Here is an 18,647-nt window from a genome sequence, read left to right as displayed (position 1 = left end):
CTTTGTAGCTACAGTTAACTGTATACCAGGGCTTTTGCATAACAAGAGTCCCAGACATCAAAGGGGATTATACCATCCCAAAATAATCAATCCAGCACGTTAGCCATCAGAAACTAAGTGGACACAATAATTATAATTAGCAGAAAGGTTAGAGCTTAATCTGCAGATAATCATGGAGATTGTTAAAAGAACACAGATTTTTTGAAACAAGATAGCCATGTAGCTGACAAAGGCATTACTCAATCTATTGATTGCTCCAACTATATTAAAGAAAAAATAATATTTAGAACTGAGCCATTTAACAACTTTGGAACCATCTAGCTGAAAGAGATCCCCAAGAGAGCAGTGTGTGGAGACTCACAACATGAACTTTTGCTCCAAGAACTACCACAGCAACATACCAGGAAAGCCAAGAGAATCCACAGACTTTTTGAAGGAGCAACTTGCCACTGCAGGCTCCAGGAAATGGCTGAAAAACTGTGAGTGCCCAAAGCGTGAAAGGGGGAACGTCCACTCCTGAACACACATCCTCACTGGGGAACCTGAAGGTCCAGATCACGAAAGAAGGAATTGATTTTTCTTGAAGCTGAGATGAATTTGGGGCTCCCAGTGAAGTATAGGAGTAGAGGAAGCACCAGGAAGAGCTCTGTCGGCACTCTCCGTCCCCAGGGAAGCCATTTCTGACTTCATCTCACAGGGGTCCTTGGGGAGGGCTGACAGTGGAATTGGGAAAGATCACAGGAAGAAGGAAACTTCCAGCTGAACCTTGTAACAATTTCAACCAAATGTGAAGTTTCCTGGGCAGAATCAGGGGAAGGGGTGAACAGGGAGTGCAGATACAAACGCAGAAGCCACAGCAGGCAGGAAGGCACAAAACCTGAAAGCCCTGCTTGCTTTCTCCCCAGGGAGGCTTGTAGCCTGGAGAAAATTCTCAGCCTGCTCACCGGCTGCCTGGAAAGGAAGTTGGTGCTGTTGCAGGAGGCATGGTCCAAGCGAGACCAGCCTTTCGGGCTGGGTGGGAACTGGGTGAGGCCTGAAGCAAAATAACTTTGTGTGAGCATTCTGAGAGCAGGTTAGTTGTGCAAGAATTAAAACTCCATTAACAAGATGATAAGATTTTATTAGCCAAAGAAATAGGATAAGGAGAAATAACTCTGAATCTATTATAAATAGGGTATAGTTCCAGATAAAAATAAAATGGAACATCGAAAAAGAAATAATTCAGCCAGGTGCGGTGGCTCACGCCTGTAATCCCAGCACTTTGGGAGGCCGAGGCGGGCAGATTATGAGGTCAGGAGATCGAGACTATCCTGGCTAACACGGTGAAACCCCATCTCTACTAAAAATACAAAAAAATTAGCTGGGCGTAGTGGCAGGCACCTGTAGTCTCAGCTACTCGGGAGGCTGAGGCAGGAGAATGGCGTGAACCCGGGAGGTGGAGCTTGCAGTGAGCAGAGATCACACCACTGCACTCCAGCCTGGGTGACAGAGCGAGACTCTGTCTCAAAAAAAAAAAAAAAAAAGAAAAAGAAATAATTTATTTTTATATTCTAATAATTTAACACACATAAGCATATGCAGTCTTTAAAAAAGAGTAAAAATTTTATTTGGGGGTAGAAACAAAAAGAAAGTTACCTATGTAGTTTTTACTATAAAGTGACTGATGTTTATGTCCTTGAGTGGAGGGACTCAAGGACATAAACTGTGGCTGTTTTTCTTTTCTTTTTTTTTAATTTTTGTGGCCTTAGTACCTTAGTGTTAGGTATTAATGTTAATTACCTTAGTGTTATTGAAGTACACACAGCAAGATGTGTTAGCTCCGACATATACCTCTTCTTGTTCAACTAGAAACTAGTCTAGGGCAATGTAGTTGTCCAAGATTACTTTTACTAGGAATTTCAATGAGTTCTGTTGTTTTTGCATTGCAACAGCTGTAGTGTTAGCCACAGCTGTCATACTTAGAGATAGATACTGCACCACAGTTTCCAAGGTATAGGCACCTATTCTGGGTATGAAAATGCAGTGGAATGTAAAAAGCTATTTGTTTGGCCCTGAGGGAGGTGGAACCTGCAGGATACCCAGTGGGTAAGTAGGGTGGGCCTTGTTCACCAATAGATGTTATTGTGTAGAACACCTTGTGTACCCAAACCTCTACAAAACAGGCTTCCTCCTCTGGGGGCAAGCACTCTGTGGCCAATATATCCTGCAAAGAAACACATAGCAAAAGGAGCTCACATTACCCTGATAAAAGAGCAGTTGTTATAGATAATACTAATCCAGTTGTAGAGGCATTCATGCATACATAGGTGGGCATTAAAAAGTTCTGAAGAGTGTTGGTCTTCCCAAAGTGTCAACAATGTTTAAAGTCTTCTTTAGCATTATGTCCTACCTCAAAAAGGTATTAATGCGTAGGATACTGGGTGGTCATTAAATGTGGATGCAAAGCAGGAGCATCACACATCACTCAAAGCCCTGGATGGCAGGGGGACACCAATGATGTTGATGATTGGCTATTCCAGCACAGTGGGAAGTTTGGCAGCACTCATTGAATCCAAAGGTGACAAACCCAATACCTCATCAGAATGCCTCCTGGGCTACTGCCTGGCTAATGTTAACCATTGCTTTGTCCCACCATGACTAATCCAAGGGAACCTGGAGGAAAAAGGATGTGGAAGGTTAGTTATTCCCCCTGCATGCGCGCGCGCGCACACACACACACACACACACGCTTCTCGAGGTCTCAAGTGTCTCAGTCCAACAATATGGAGATTTCCCAGCTGTTCTGCACAATCTAGTTTATTTGGCTCTATCTGGGAGTGACGATTTCACTGGGTTCCCAGCATTTGACCATGAATACCCATACCTTACATCCATGATCCTGGAGACCCACCAGGTGGTTAACATTGAGGCTAATCACCTCAATGTAACTCATAACTGCACCTATAGTGTCATTCCCTTCAGTGGGCCTGGTGAGGAATGCCTTCCTCCCTGTGACATTTCATAGATCCCTCCTTGGGGTGTGGAGGGTGCAAAGCAAAGAAGTGCCCTCAGGTAGCATGAATTCTAGGTTGGCTGTGACTTGGCTATCTTGCAGGGTGGCCACTAGGACCACCTATTACCCATCTGTTTCTATTCAGTTTCAAAGGGTAAAATGAAAAAGTAGGGATACTGAGTGTAGGTAACAGGACTCACATACAGACAGGACCTGGCCTCTCCTGCCTACTCCTATTCTCATTACCAAGCAAGTCATTTATTGCTGTGGTTCCCTTCTGCTGTATGGTTGTATTTAGAGAGTGCACTCTGGTGTTTCCCATTGCAGCTGCTGTTCTATCAGGCAGGTGGCTTGAGGGTGTTGTGGGGTGTGCAGAATCCACCTAGTGATGTGGGATGCTGTCCACTGTTGCATGGCCTTCACTGTGAAGGCTGTTTCTTGGTCTGTTTACATAATGTTAAGATAGCTTACATGGCAAAAAGTTTCTTGATGGCCAAGATCGTGGTTCCTGAGTCTACAAAGTACACCAAGACTGCAGCACGAAGCTTGAAATAGATACTTACAATTATGAGACCACTTAAAGCCCCAGTTAAAGGGCATCAGTTGGGCATAGTCCATTTGCTAGACTTGTATTGGGGCTAGTCTACAACAAATGTGACCTAGTTCACTTTCTTTCCTTTATTGAACTTTCTTGCATGAATACCATGTGACTATAGAATCTTCAGCTTCCTCTAGGGGAAGGAAATGGGTATGTGCCCAGTTCACTGGTAAATCCAGTGGTTATTGTGGCTATCATTCTGGTGCAGGCTGTGTCTACTTGCTCATGCAAGTCATTTCCTGTTTGGTAAAAGCCTTTCTTATGCCTGTCCACATATGTGATGAATATTGTAACTTCCCATTAAGCTAATATCTCATTGCTCTTGTACCCACACTGGGGTGCTGTTGGCTATAGCCTAGGAGTCTGTGAAGACATAACACCATGAGGTTTGGGAGTAGCCTACATTCCTAACCATATAGATGCCAGTTCTGCCCATTGAGCCAACCTACCTCACCCTTGGTCAGTGATGATGTATTCATCCTAGGAGCAGATGGCAGCTACTTCCCAGTGGAATCTATTGGCTTTCCATTTGGCAAACCCATCTGTGAACAAAGTCACAATACCTCTAGGGGTACTTTCTAAAGACAGCATCCCTGGTGTACTATCAGAGACACTGGGGCCTCTGCAGCATCCAGTGGGATACTCTTTGGGGTGTCAGCCATGAGTTTTTCTAACCAGGTGACTCCCTTGGGGTCCTGGTCAGTCTCTATCTTGAATATACCTTTTCTGTTTGATGATGGAGTTTCATTGTGCTTGCCATACTTTATTTGTTGGGAGGGTGCTAACTCAGTTCAGAATTAATAGATAAGGCCTCAGCAACACAGTAGATTCAAGGATAATTTGTTCCATCTTTATTAGTGCCTACTAGTGTGGCAGAAGCTGCTATTCAGAGGCATAATAGCTGAATGCTGCTCTGGTCCAGAATCCAATTGCTCACCAAATGCAGGTTTCCACTTCTTTTTTCCATTGGCTCTAGTCGGCGTGGGTGAGTGTTGCTGAGATTTGTTAGTCTAAAGAACTGGGACCCAGATGTAGGACTTGTGCAACTGCACATTGCTCTTTTTCCAGGGCACGCTTCTGTTCAGGATCCCACTCAAAGCTGGAACTTTCATCATTGACCTTCACCAAGGGAGACTGCAAAATTCCCAGATGTCAAGTGTGCCGTCTTCAGTACCTAAACAGCCCCATTAATCATTGAGATTCTTTCTTTGAATTCAGGGGTGCTGAAGTCAGAAATTTCTCCTTAATCTTGTAGTAATGTCCCATTGGGCCTTGGCCCAAATCACACCCAGAAAGGTGATGTATTGGGCCATCCCTAGATTTTATCAGTGTCAGTAATCCAGTCATCTGAGATCATTGCCTGGATTGCATTGTCCAGGGCCCTTTTAATTATGCTTTTATCTGGTCCAACCAGAATAATGTCATCAATGTAATATAGGCAGAAAACTGAGGCTTGGAGATCAGACTTTTGTAAATCCAGCCCTATCTACAGCTGGCAAATAGCAGTAGAATTGAGATATCCCTAAGGAAGGACAGTAAACGTATATTGCATCCCCAGCTATGTAAAGGCAACTTGGTCTGGTTCTCTTCCCTCATCAAAATGGAGAAAAACATTTTGACCAGGTTAACAATAGCATACCAAATGCTGTCATGTTTTGCCAGTTGCTCCATGACTGAAATAATGTCCAGTACAGCTAGGGCAAATGATGCTAACTGGCAGTTGAACTGGTGGTAGTATATCTTGGGCCGCTATATGTTGAATGTCTTTTTTATAGGCCAAACTGACCTATTGTATTGGAAATGGTAGATCTCAAAACCCCAGCATCCATTAATTCTTGAATCAGGGCAGTTATTTCCTCTTCTCCACCCTGGATGAAATATTATTTTATTTAGACCACTCTTTGCAATGTGCACAGCTTAAGGGAGTCTCAGGAGGCAATGTGCTCCACTGTAATTGTCTGAATTAGGTGGAGTGTAACTTCAAAGTCAATGATAGATGCCTTGTACACAGTAGTTATACATATATACCTATTATTCATTCAGTAGTGAAAACCACCATCACTGGCATGCAAAAAGGGCCAAAGAAGTCAATAGCTAAGCACATGGCCACTTCCTTTCCATATGTGACAATATTAATTCTTAAAGTCCCTAGGGACATCTGCTGTTTCCACCCATGGTAGGGGCCAGGAATGATGGTTACCTGAGCCCTGTCTCTAAGATACCCATAAAAGCTTTCATGCCACCCTTTTCTTCTTCTACTTTTACTGAGGAACAGGGTTGTTTTCCCTTGTGGGGCCCAGAAACTTTGGATCCATGCCAATCTGTTTTATTGAAGGGGGTCAAGTCAAGGTAGAATGGTAGTAAGGTATAGATCCCTTTTTCCACTAGGGACTCTTCTTTGATAGTGCCCCTCATTTCTGCCTTAATATCTCTTATTTCATCAGCAGGGATGTGCAGAGTGGAAAACAACTAGACAAAGTTGTCTCAATCAAATACACCTTCCTCTGCCTCTTCCAGTGCAAGATTAGAGATTGCTGAGAACAGAAAACTTGCATACCAGGCTCAAGGAGTACAGAGTTTACTTACAGAAAGAGGAGAGAGTACACAAGGTCCAGCCCCTTGCAATGCATCAATAACCCATGGCTAGCAGATCAGATCCATAGCCAATGTGTGGGTGGTGTGGTTATATGCATTCCACTTTGTGCTGCAGTAAAAGGACTTACCCCATGAGATCTGAAATACAGAAAGCTGGGTGTGTGTCTGAGGGTCATGAATGCACACATAACTAGGCAGTTCTGAAAACAGTTTACCTGTGCAGCTTGCAGAGGGAACAAGAATGTACTGGCTGTGCTTTGAGCTCTTTGCATACAATACAATTTATGAGCTTGACAGAATGTTTTGTGTTGAGCACAGGGTTTTTCCTGTTAACACAGGAAAGGCATTGAGTTGTGCTTGGAACACTTCCTTATGCTATTAATCCATAACAGCAGTCACAATTCTAGAATGATCAATCATATATGCCATCTGTGTGTGGGCATGTACACACACACACACACACACAATACTCCTTTTTATGTATTAGCCTTCCATTTAAAACTGATTCCTCATGGCTCCCTTGGTGAAACAAAGGCCTAGAGTTAAGTCACATGGAATCCTTTATCTTAATCTGTCATTATATATAGTTCTCTCTTCTTAGAAATTTAGTTACTTGTATTTTATTTATTTATTTTGCCATATAATGTAGAATAGTGCTTCACTTACAGCTCTGGGCAGTGGTATCTCTGAGAAATATCTTGAAAGGGCACAAGTATAAAGGCTTCTTAGTTTATCTGCCTCCTTTTAGATATCCCCATTCCAATTACCAAGAAACTAATCTTTGTAAATCAGTACATTAATTTAAAGCATAGAAATGTGGCCATCAGGGAATTCAACCTAGCATACTCTACCGACAGGATCAGTATTAGTTTTTGAAATCATCTTATAACAGAAAATAATATGTAGGTGCAATATATAGTTTAGACAATATTAATACACAGTTTTAAAATGTTAACTAATAGTTTCAAAATATTGAAGGATGGCTTATAAGATGTTTTATTTCAAATAAAATGGCAGAATGACTCAATAAATACTACTAAGGAATTATATGTTTAAAAATCACATGATTATAGTTCTGTATATCTATAACACAAGGTGATATGAAAGAGTTAAAAAAAGAGTTAAATAATTTTTATTTCAGATTATACTTCTTGTATTTATGGTAGAAAAAATAATTACATGTTTGTAATGTTTTCTATTATTTAATAATTGGGAATTGTCATTATAAGTCACAAGAGTTTTAAGATGGTTTTAAATTAACATGAGGAGAACACACACAGAAGAATGAAATTGGCAGCTAGACAAACAGATAATTATTCTACCACTATAGATCATCTCATTGAAATCATAAAACATTTATGATAGACTATTAAAAGGTAATGTTGCTTATATATTCATTAATTATGGCTAAAGTTCAAAGCTGAGAAGTAGCAAAAGTAATAAGTTCAAAGAGCTTTGAACAGTTGAGGGCAACTCCATCACCCAGCTGGGCTTTCTGAGATGTACTTGGGCAGAGTCTGGTCCCACCACTCCCAATCATCCTTATCCCCACCACACTCCCACTCTAAACAATAAAGGAGAACTGAGACGGAGAACAGTATTTCCTCCCCTTACTTTTTCCCATGGGGCTCTTTCTTACCTGAAATTATGTGAAAACCTCAATCGCTTCCATCCTCTACTAGGTCAAGGAGAGTGGTTATCTTCCCTCTGAAATGTGGCACATCAGTCAACCTGCAGAGTGACTAATGCTACTGGGATAAGGCATCAGAAGAGGCAGAGTCAAAAAGAGGTGACAAGGAAGCATCCTGAGTTCCATCTGTTTAATATACAAGCAAAATTTTGCAAAAGTTGAGAGGATGTCAAGGACCAGAGTGGAGCTCGAACCATTGTTTCATTACACTTCAAGAAAGTTGCCCACTAGGTGATAGAACCCAATAATGAATGACTATAGGTGGACCACCTGTAACTGAAGCTGGGCGTGAGAGCTTGTGGAAGAGTTGAAGCCAGAGCCAAATTTCTCTCATCAAGGAACTGCACTGTTGGGAGACCTCACATAAGGGTTTCCAAAGTGTCCACACAAGTACACCAATAGAAAGCCAGTAATTGAATGCTGGCCACCTTGGCAACCAGACCGTTTGGGCCAGAAAGAACAGCAATAGCCCTTTGTCAGATGAGTAGGTTGCGAAAATTTTCTCCCATTTTGTAGGTTGCCTGTTCACTCTGATAGTAGTTTCTTTTGCTGTGCAGAAGCTCTTTAGTTTAATTAGATCCCATTTGTCAATTTTGGCTTTTGTTGCCATTGCTTTTGGTGTTTTAGACATGAAGTCCTTGCCCATGCCTATGTCCTGAATGGTAATGCCTAGGTTTTCTTCTAGGGTTTTTATGGTTTTCGGTCTAACGTTTAAGTCTTTAATCCATCTTGAATTAATTTTTGTATAAGATGTAAGAAAGGGATCCAGTTTCAGCTTTCTCCATATGGCTAGCCAGGTTTCCCAGCACCATTTATTAAATAGGGAATCCTTTCCCCATTTCTTGTTTTTCTCAGGTTTGTCAAAGATCAGATAGTTGTAGATATGTGGCATTATTTCTGAGGGCTCTGTTCTGTTCCATTGGTCTATATCACTGTTTTGGTACCAGTACCATGCTGTTTTGGTTACTGTAGCCTTGTAGTATAGTTTGAAGTCAGGTAGCGTGATGCCTCCAGCTTTGTTCTTTTGGCTTAGGATTGACTTGGTGATGCGGGCTCTTTTTTGGTTCCATATGAACTTTAAAGTAGTTTTTTTCCAATTCTGTGAAGAAACTCATTGGTAGCTTGATGGGGATGGCATTGAATCTATAAATTACCTTGGGCAGTATGGCCATTTTCATGATATTGATTATTCCTACCCATGAGCATGGAATGTTCTTCCATTTGTTTGTGCCCTCTTTTATTTCCTTGAGCAGTGGTTTGTAGTTCTCCTTGAAGAGGTCCTTCACGTCCCTTGTAAGTTGGATTCCTAGGTATTTTATTCTCTTTGAAGCAATTGTGAATGGGAGTTCACTCATGATTTGGCTCTCCGTTTGTCTGTTATTGGTGTATGAGAATGCTTGTGATTTTTGTACATTGATTTTGTAACCTGAGACTTTGCTGGAGTTGCTTATCAGCTTAAGGAGATTTTGGGCTGAGACAATGGGGTTTTCTAGATATACAATCATGTCGTCTGCAAACAGGGATAATTTGACTTCCTCTTTTCCTAATTGAATACCCTTTATTTCCTTCTCCGGCCTAATTGCCCTGGCCAGAACTTCCAACACTATGTTGAATAGGAGTGGTGAGAGAGGGCATCCCTGTCTTGTGCCAGTTTTCAAAGGGAATGCTTCCAGTTTTTGCCCATTCAGTATGATATTGGCTGTGGGTTTGTCATAGATAGCTCTTATTATTTTGAGATACGTCCCATCAATACCTAATTTCTTGAGAGTTTTTAGCATGAAGGGTTGTTGAATTTTGTCAAAGGCCTTTTCTGCATCTATTGAGATAATCATGTGGTTTTTGTCTTTGGCTCTGTTTATATGCTGGATTACATTTATTGAATTGCATATACTGAACCAGCCTTGCATCCCAGGGATGAAGCCCACTTGATCATGGTGGATAAGCTTTTTGATGTGCTGCTGGATTCGGTTTGCCACTATTTTATTGAGGATTTTTGCATCAATGTTCATCAAGGATATTGGTCTAAAATTCTCTTTTTTGGTTGTGTCTCTGCCTGGCTTTGGTATCAAGATGATGCTGGCCACATAAAATGAGTTAGGGAAGATTCCCTCTTTTTCTATTGATTGGAATAGTTTCAGAAGGAATGGTACCAGTACCTCCTTATACCTCTGGTAGAATCTGGCTGTGAATCCATCTGGTCCTGGACTCTTTTCGGTTGGTAAGTTATTGATTATTGCCACAATTTCAGAGCCTGTTATTGGTCTATTCAGAGAGTCAACTTCTTCCTGGTTTAGTCTTGGGAGGGTGTATGTGTCGAGGAATTTATCCATTTCTTCTAGATTTTCTAGTTTATTTGCGTAGAGGTGTTTGTAGTATTCTCTGATGGTAGTTTGTATTTCTGTGGGATCGGTAGTGATATCCCCTTTATCATTTTTTAAAAAACAAACAACCCCATCAAAAAGTGGGCGAAGACATGAACAGACACTTCTCAAAAGAAGACATTTATGCAGCCCAAAAACACATGAAAAAATGCTCACCATCACTGGCCATCAGAGAAATGCAAATCAAAACCACAATGAGATACCATCCCATACCAGTTAGAAAGGCGATCATTAAAAAGTCAGGAAACAACAGGTGCTGGAGAGGATGTGGAAAAATAGGAACACTTTTACACTGTTGGTGGGACTGTAAACTAGTTCAACCCTTGTGGAAGTCAGTGTGGCGATTCCTCAGGGATCTAGAACTAGAAATACCATTTGACCCAGCCATCCCATTACTGGGTATATACCCAAAGGACTATAAATCATGCTGCTATAAAGACACATGCACACATATGTTTATTGTGGCACTATTCACAATAATAAAGACTTGGAACCAACCAAAATGTCCAACAATGATAGACTGGATTAAGAAAATGTGGCACATATATACCATGGAATACTATGCAGCCATAAAACATGATGAGTTCATGTCCTTTGTAGGGACATGGATGAAATTGGAAATCATCATTCTCAGTAAACTATTGCAAGGACAAAAAACCAAACACTGCATATTCTCACTCATAGGTGGGAATTGAACAATGAGAACACATGGACACAGGAAGGGGAACATCACACTCTGGGGACTGTTGTGGGGTGGGTAGAGAGGGGAAGGATAGCTTTAGGAGATATACCTAATGCTAGATGACGAGTTAATGGGTGCAGCACACCAGCATGGCACATGTATACATATGTAAGTAACCTGCACATTGTGCACATGTACCCTAAAACTTAAAGTATAATAATAATAAAATTAAAAAAAAAAATAAAAAAAGAACAGCAATAATGAAAAGAAACTTACTATGCTATCCACTCAAAGAAACATTTTTCCTTATCTCTCTGCATTATTTTTTGATCTGCACATTTGAAATTTGAACACTTCTACCTTGTGACAGTTTATGTATTTTTTTTACATTTTGCACTGTTCTTTAATTTTAATAAACTTATGTGTATCGATGTGTTTTGTATTTTTCAATTTCCCCCAATATATCAAACCACATAAAGATGTTAATCCTTTTTTGTCATCCTGTTATCATGTTCAAAAGAAAACTCTGTATTAGCCCCCAACAAAATGTTGTTTCCTTGTTTCTCATTCAGAATTTTCTATCTTAGAGAATTAAACTATCATGAACATAGTTCCTTGGGATAACTCACATTACACATCTGATCCATCAGCATATCTTGTGGTCCTTCTGTCAACATTCAGCATGTCTGAGGAAGCCAAAAACACATAGAAGGATTGATTTGAATAACATATTAGATAGATTTTCCAGTAGTATTTTGAGTAGTGTTTCCTTCAACTTCTAGGGAATTCTGCAAGTGGAAAACTTCTGAATTTACAGTCACTCCTCAAGTGAAATTCTTCAAATATTTAAACTGGAAAAATCATGTCATGTAAAGCTGAATAAGTACAAAATATTTAGAGAAAAAAAGAAGGAAAGAACAAGAAAGCAAGACAGATGGCAAACACTCATTAGAAAAATATTGCCATGGAAAAAATGAAAATTGAAACCAGATATCTTGTCATTAATATTCCAGACACCTAACATCTCCCTTATATATTAAGAGTACAATGAATGGATACAGAACCCCAGAAAAGAGATATTAAGATATGAGGGAAAGATAAAATGAGGTTGTTCATGCTAAGAAAAGAGGTAGGATGAGAATCACAAATCATAATGGAAATAAAAGTAAAATTGAAAGCAATAAAATAAAATAGAATCTGGGCTGGGTGCAGTGGGTCATGCCTATAATCCTAACACTTTGGAAGGCCAAGGCATGAGGATCACTTGAAGCCAGGAGATCAAGACCAGCCTGGGCAGCAAAGCCAGACCCTGTCTCTACCAAAAAATAAAAAATAAAAATAAAAATAAATTAACTTAGCCCGGCATGGTGGCATGTGCATTTAGTCCCAGCTACTTGGAGGTTGAGGAGGGAGGATTGCTTGAGCCAAGGAGTTTGAGGCTGCAAAGCAGCTATGATCATACCACTGTACTCCAGCCTTGGCAACAGTGGGACAGCAAGACCTTGTCTTAAAAATAAAAGAAAAGGAAAAGAGAAACTGTTGAAGATATATAAGAAACATCTAGGACTGAATTAAGAAAAGTAAAATGAACAGAATGGAAATAAAGAGTCAAAATGTAAAAGAAAACATTTAGTCAGGGAAGCTACAAGAAAAATATTCAAATATAGGCATAAGAGGAGTTCCAAAGGAATAAAACCAAAGTAAATTAAAGAACAAAGCTGGAGGCATCACGCTACCTGACTTCAAATTATACTACAAGGCTACAGTAACCAAAACAGCATGATACTGGTACCAAAACAGAGATATAGACCAATGGAACAGAACAGAGCCCTCAGAAATAATACCACACATCTACAACTCTCTGATCTTTGACAAACCTGACAAAAAGAAGAAATGGGGAAAGGATTCCTTATTCAACAAATGGTGCTGGGAAAACTGGCTAGCCATATGTAGAAAGCTGAAACTGGATCCCTTCCTTACACCTTACACAAAAATTAATTCAAGATGGATTAAAGGCTTAAATGTTAGACCTAAAACCATAAAAATGCTAGAATAAAACCTAGGCAATACTATTTAGGACATAGGCATGGGCAAGGACTTCATGTCTAAAACACCAAAAGCAATGGCAACAAAAGCCAAAATTGACAAATGGGATCTAATTAAACTAAAGAGCTTCTGCACAGCAACAGAAACTACTATCAGAGTGAACAGGCAACCTACAGAATGGGAGAAAATTTTTGCAGTCTACTCATCTGAGAAAGGGCTAATATCCAGAATCTACAAAGAACTCAAACAAATTTACAAGAAAAAAAAAAACAACCCCATCACAAAGTGGGCGAAGGACAAGAACAGATACTTCTCAAAAGAAGACATTTATGCAGCCAACAGACACATGACAAAATGCTCATCATCACTGGCCATCAGAGAAATGCAAATCAAAACCACAATGAGATACCATCTCATACCAGTTAGAATGGCGATCATTAAAATGTCAGGAAACAACAGGTGCTGGAGAGGATGTGGAGAAATAGGAACACTTTTACACTGTTGGTGGGACTGTAAACTGGTTCAACCATTGTGGAAGACAGTGTGGCGATTCCTCAGGGATCTAGAACTAGAAATACCGTTTGACCCAGCCATCCCATTACTGGGTATATACCCAAAGGATTATAAATCATGCTGCTATAAAGACACATGCACACGTATGTTTATTGAGGCACTATTCACAATAGTAAAGACTTGGAACTGACCCAAATGTCCAACAATGATAGACTGGATTAAGAAAATGTGGCACATATACACCATGGAATACTATGCAGCCATACAAAATGATGAGTTCATGTCCTTTATAGGGACATGGATGAAGCTGGAAACCATCATTCTCAGCAAACTATTTCAAGGACAAAAAAACCAAACACCGCATGTTCTCACTCACAGGTGGGAATTGAACAATGAGAGCACTTGGACACAGGAAGGGGAACATCACACACCGGGGCCTGTTGTGGAGTGGGGGGAGGGGGGAGGGATAGCATTAGGAGATATACCTAATGTAAATGACGAGTTAACGGTTGCGGCACACCAACATGGCACATGTATACATATGTAAGAAACCTGCACATTGTGCACATGTACCCTAGAAATTAAAGTATAATAAAAATATATATCTATATATAAAATAAATAAATAAATATATTTAAATTAACCAAAAAAAAAACCAAATAAGTACTTATAAAAAATTTCTGGGCCAGGTTCAGGGTTCACGCTTGTAATCCCAGTATTTTGGGAGGCCCAGGCAGATGGATCACTTGAGGCCAAGAGTTCGAGACCAGCCTGGCCAAAATGGTGAAACCCTGTCTCTACTAAAAGTACAAAATTTAGCTGGGCATGGTGGTGCATGCCTGTAATCCCAACCTCTCAGGAGGCTGAGGCACAAGAATTGCTTGAGCCTGGGAGGCAGAGGCTGTGGTGAGCCAAGATTGGGCCACTGCACTCCAGCCTGGACAACAAAGCAGGACTCAGGACTCTGTCTCAAAAAAAAAAAAAAAATTCTTTCAAAGAAGTGTTGAAGCTACATGCTTAAATAGCATATCGTGTCTTAGACTGATAAAAATTAATTCTATTGTAATAAAATTTTAAAATTTTTAAACTTCAAGGATAAATTTCTTTAAAGACTAATACACATAAAAAGGGATGGAGAATATCAGGCTGCCCTCATACCTTTCCTCAGCAATATTGAACACAAGACAATGGAGCTATGCATTTAATTTTGACTCAAAAATGTCAACACAGTCAAACCATTCTTAATATAAAGGCAACAAATACATATTTGTCCAAATGAAAGCACTTAGGTAGTATTGCTGCACTGATACCTGCTTGAAGAAACTAGTTGCATGTTAACTCTGGCCAACTAAGAGATAAATGAAATATTAAAGTGATAAGCATTGCCTCTGTTTATAGCTGTCAGTCTAAGACTAAAATAAAAGTGAGTAACATGCCCAACAATGCAGAAATGATATAACTAACAGAAGATTAGAGGTACAGGAAGAGAGAAAGTAAATCTTAAATTGAATTACTTAAAAAGCAGACTCTCAGATAAAGACTTGATAATCTTTATCTTTATTCGATAAAGATTCGAGTGTCTTAAACCCTTAAGAAAAATGTTTAAATTTTCTACAGATATTTTTATATATTTCAAAGTATTTTTGTACTTACGGAAAAATCTAAATGCCATAAATGGAAGAATACTTAACTGATGTAGGAAAATATTTGAGATAGCTAAGTAAAGAGGGAAAAAGAAGGCAAGCTCTGGAAGCAGTTTGAAATTCTGCATGGTATTTAATATATATATATTTTAAAAATTGTATACCCAAAAAGAATGATAGAAGAAAAGAAAACACGTCAAAACTCTAACAATGCATATGAAAGGCACTACAGAGTTTTCTCTTAATCTTTGTGCTTTTCATTGTATTTGAAATTTTCTGATTTGAGCACATATTACTTCAGTAATTAAGAAGAAATGTTATTTTATCTGAATAATTTAAATACAGGTTACAGTCTTCTTGAAGAAAGAAATGTCACATTTTAAACATAAAGGTTTTTATTATTATTATTATTATTATTATACTTTAGGTTTTATGGTACATGTGCGCAATGTGCAGGTTAGTTACATATGTATACATGTGCCATGCTGGTGCACTGCACCCACTAACTCGTCATCTAGCATTAGGTATATCTCCCAATGCTATCCCTCCCCCCTCCCCCCACCCCACAACAGTCCCCAAAGTGTGATGTTCCCCTTCCTGTGTCCATGTGTTCTCATTGTTCAAGTCCCACCTATGAGTGAGAATATGCGGTGTTTGGTTTTTTGTTCTTGCGATAGTTTACTGAGAATGATGATTTCCAATTTCATCCAGATTTCCAATTTCATCCATGTCCCTACAAAGGACATGAACTCATCATGTTTTATGGCTGCATAGTATTCCATGGTGTATATGTGCCACATTTTCTTAATCCATTCTATCATTGTTGGACATTTGGGTCGGTTCCAAGTCTTTGCTATTGTGAATAGTGCCGCAATAAACATACGTGTGCATGTGTCTTTATAGCTGCATGACTTATAGTCCTTTGGGTATATACCCAGTAATGGGATGGCTGGGTCAAATGGAATTTCTAGTTCTAGATCCCTGAGGAATCGCCACACTGACTTCCACAAGGGTTGAACTAGTTTACAGTCCCACCAACAGTGTAAAAGTGTTCCTATTTCTCCACATCCTCTCCAGCACCTGTTGTTTCCTGACTTTTTAATGATCGCCATTCTAACTGGTGTGAGATGGTATCTCATTGTGGTTTTGATTTGCATTTCTCTGATGGCCAGTGATGGTGAGCATTTTTTCATGTGTTTTTTGGCTGCATAAATGTCTTCTTTTGAGAAGTGTCTGTTCATGTCCTTCGCCCACTTTTTGATGGGGTTGTTTGTTTTTTTCTTGTAAATTTGTTGGAGTTCATTGTAGATTCTGGATATTAGCCCTTTCTCAGATGAGTAGGTTGCGAAAATTTTCTCCCATTTTGTAGGTTGCCTGTTCACTCTGATAGTAGTTTCTTTTGCTGTGCAGAAGCTCTTTAGTTTAATTAGATCCCATTTGTCAATTTTGGCTTTTGTTGCCATTGCTTTTGGTGTTTTAGACATGAAGTCCTTGCCCATGCCTATGTCCTGAATGGTAATGCCTAGGTTTTCTTCTAGGGTTTTTATGGTTTTAGGTCTAACGTTTAAGTCTTTAATCCATCTTGAATTGATTTTTGTATAAGGTGTAAGGAAGGGATCCAGTTTCAGCTTTCTCCATATGGCTAGCCAGTTTCCCCAGCACCATTTATTAAATAGGGAATACTTTCCCCATTTCTTGTTCTTCTCAGGTTTGTCAAAGATCAGATAGTTGTAGATATGTGGCGTTATTTCTGAGGGCTCTGTTCTGTTCCATTGATCTATATCTCTGTTTTGGTACCAGTACCATGCTGTTTTGGTTACTGTAGCCTTGTAGTATAGTTTGAAGTCAGGTAGCATGATGCCTCCAGCTTTGTTCTTTTGGCTTAGGATTGACTTGGTGATGCGGGCTCTTTTTTGGTTCCATATGAACTTTAAAGTAGTTCTTTCCAATTCTGTGAAGAAAGTCATTGGTAGCTTGATGGGGATGGCATTGAATCTGTAAATTACCTTGGGCAGTATGGCCATTTTCACGATATTGATTCTTCCTACCCATGAGCATGGAATATTCTTCCATTTGTTTGTATCCTCTTTTATTTCCTTGAGCAGTGGTTTGTAGTTCTCCTTGAAGAGGTCCTTCACATCCCTTGTAAGTTGGATTCCTAGGTATTTTATTCTCTTTGAAGCAACTGTGAATGGGAGTTCACTCATGATTTGGCTCTCTGTTTGTCTGTTATTGGTGTATGAGAATGCTTGTGATTTTTGTACATTGATTTTGTATCCTGAGACTTTGCTGGAGTTGCTTATCAGCTTAAGGAGATTTTGGGCTGAGACAATGGGGTTTTCTAGATATACAGTCATGTCGTCTGCAAACAGGGACAATTTGACTTCCTCTTTTCCTAATTGAATACCCTTTATTTCCTTCTCCTGCCTAATTGCCCTGGCCAGAACTTCCAACACTACGTTGAATAGGAGTGGTGAGAGAGGGTATCCCTGTCTTGTGCCAGTTTTCAAAGGGAATGCTTCCAGTTTTTGCCCATTCAGTATGATATTGGCTGTGGGTTTGTCATAGATAGCTCTTATTATTTTGAGATACATCACATCAATACCTAATTTCTTGAGAGTTTTTAGCATGAAGGGTTGTTGAATTTTGTCAAAGGCCTTTTCTGCATCTATTGAGATAATCATGTGGTTTTTGTCTTTGGCTCTGTTTATATGCTGGATTACATTTATTGATTTGCGTATATTGAACCAGCCTTGCATCCCAGGGATGAAGCCCACTTGATCATGGTGGATAAGCTTTTTAATGTGCTGCTGGATTCTGTTTGCCACTATTTTATTGAGGATTTTTGCATCAATGTTCATCAAGGATATTGGTCTAAAATTCTCTTTTTTGGTTGTGTCTCTGCCCGGCTTTGGTATTAGGATGATGCTGGCCTCATAAAATGAGTTAGGGAGGATTCCCTCTTTCTCTATTGATTGGAATAGTTTCAGAAGGAATGGTACCAGTTCCTCCTTGTACCTCTGGTAGAATTCGGCTGTGAACCCATCTGGTCCTGGACTTTTTTTGGTTGGTAAGCTATTGATTATTGCCACAATTTCAGCTCCTGTTATTGGTCTATTCAGAGAGTCAACTTCTTCCTGATTTAGTCTTGGGAGGGTGTATGTGTTGAGGAATTTATCCATTTCTTCTAGATTTTCTAGTTTATTTGCGTAGAGGTGTTTGTAGTATTCTCTTATGGTAGTTTGTATTTCTGTGGGATCGGTGGTGATATCCCCTTTATCATTTTTTAAAAAACAAACAACCCCATCAAAAAGTGGGCGAAGGACATGAACAGACACTTCTCAAAAGAAGACATTTATGCAGCCAAAAAACACATGAAGAAATGCTCACCATCACTGGCCATCAGAGAAATGCAAATCAAAACCACAATGAGATACCATCTCATACCAGTTAGAATGGCGATCATTAAAATGTCAGGAAACAACAGGTGCTGGAGAGGATGTGGAG

This window comes from Pongo pygmaeus, chromosome 3, assembly GCF_028885625.2.
Source record: "Pongo pygmaeus isolate AG05252 chromosome 3, NHGRI_mPonPyg2-v2.0_pri, whole genome shotgun sequence".
NCBI lineage: Eukaryota > Metazoa > Chordata > Mammalia > Primates > Hominidae > Pongo > Pongo pygmaeus.
Note: the sequence above shows the minus strand (reverse complement) of the source record.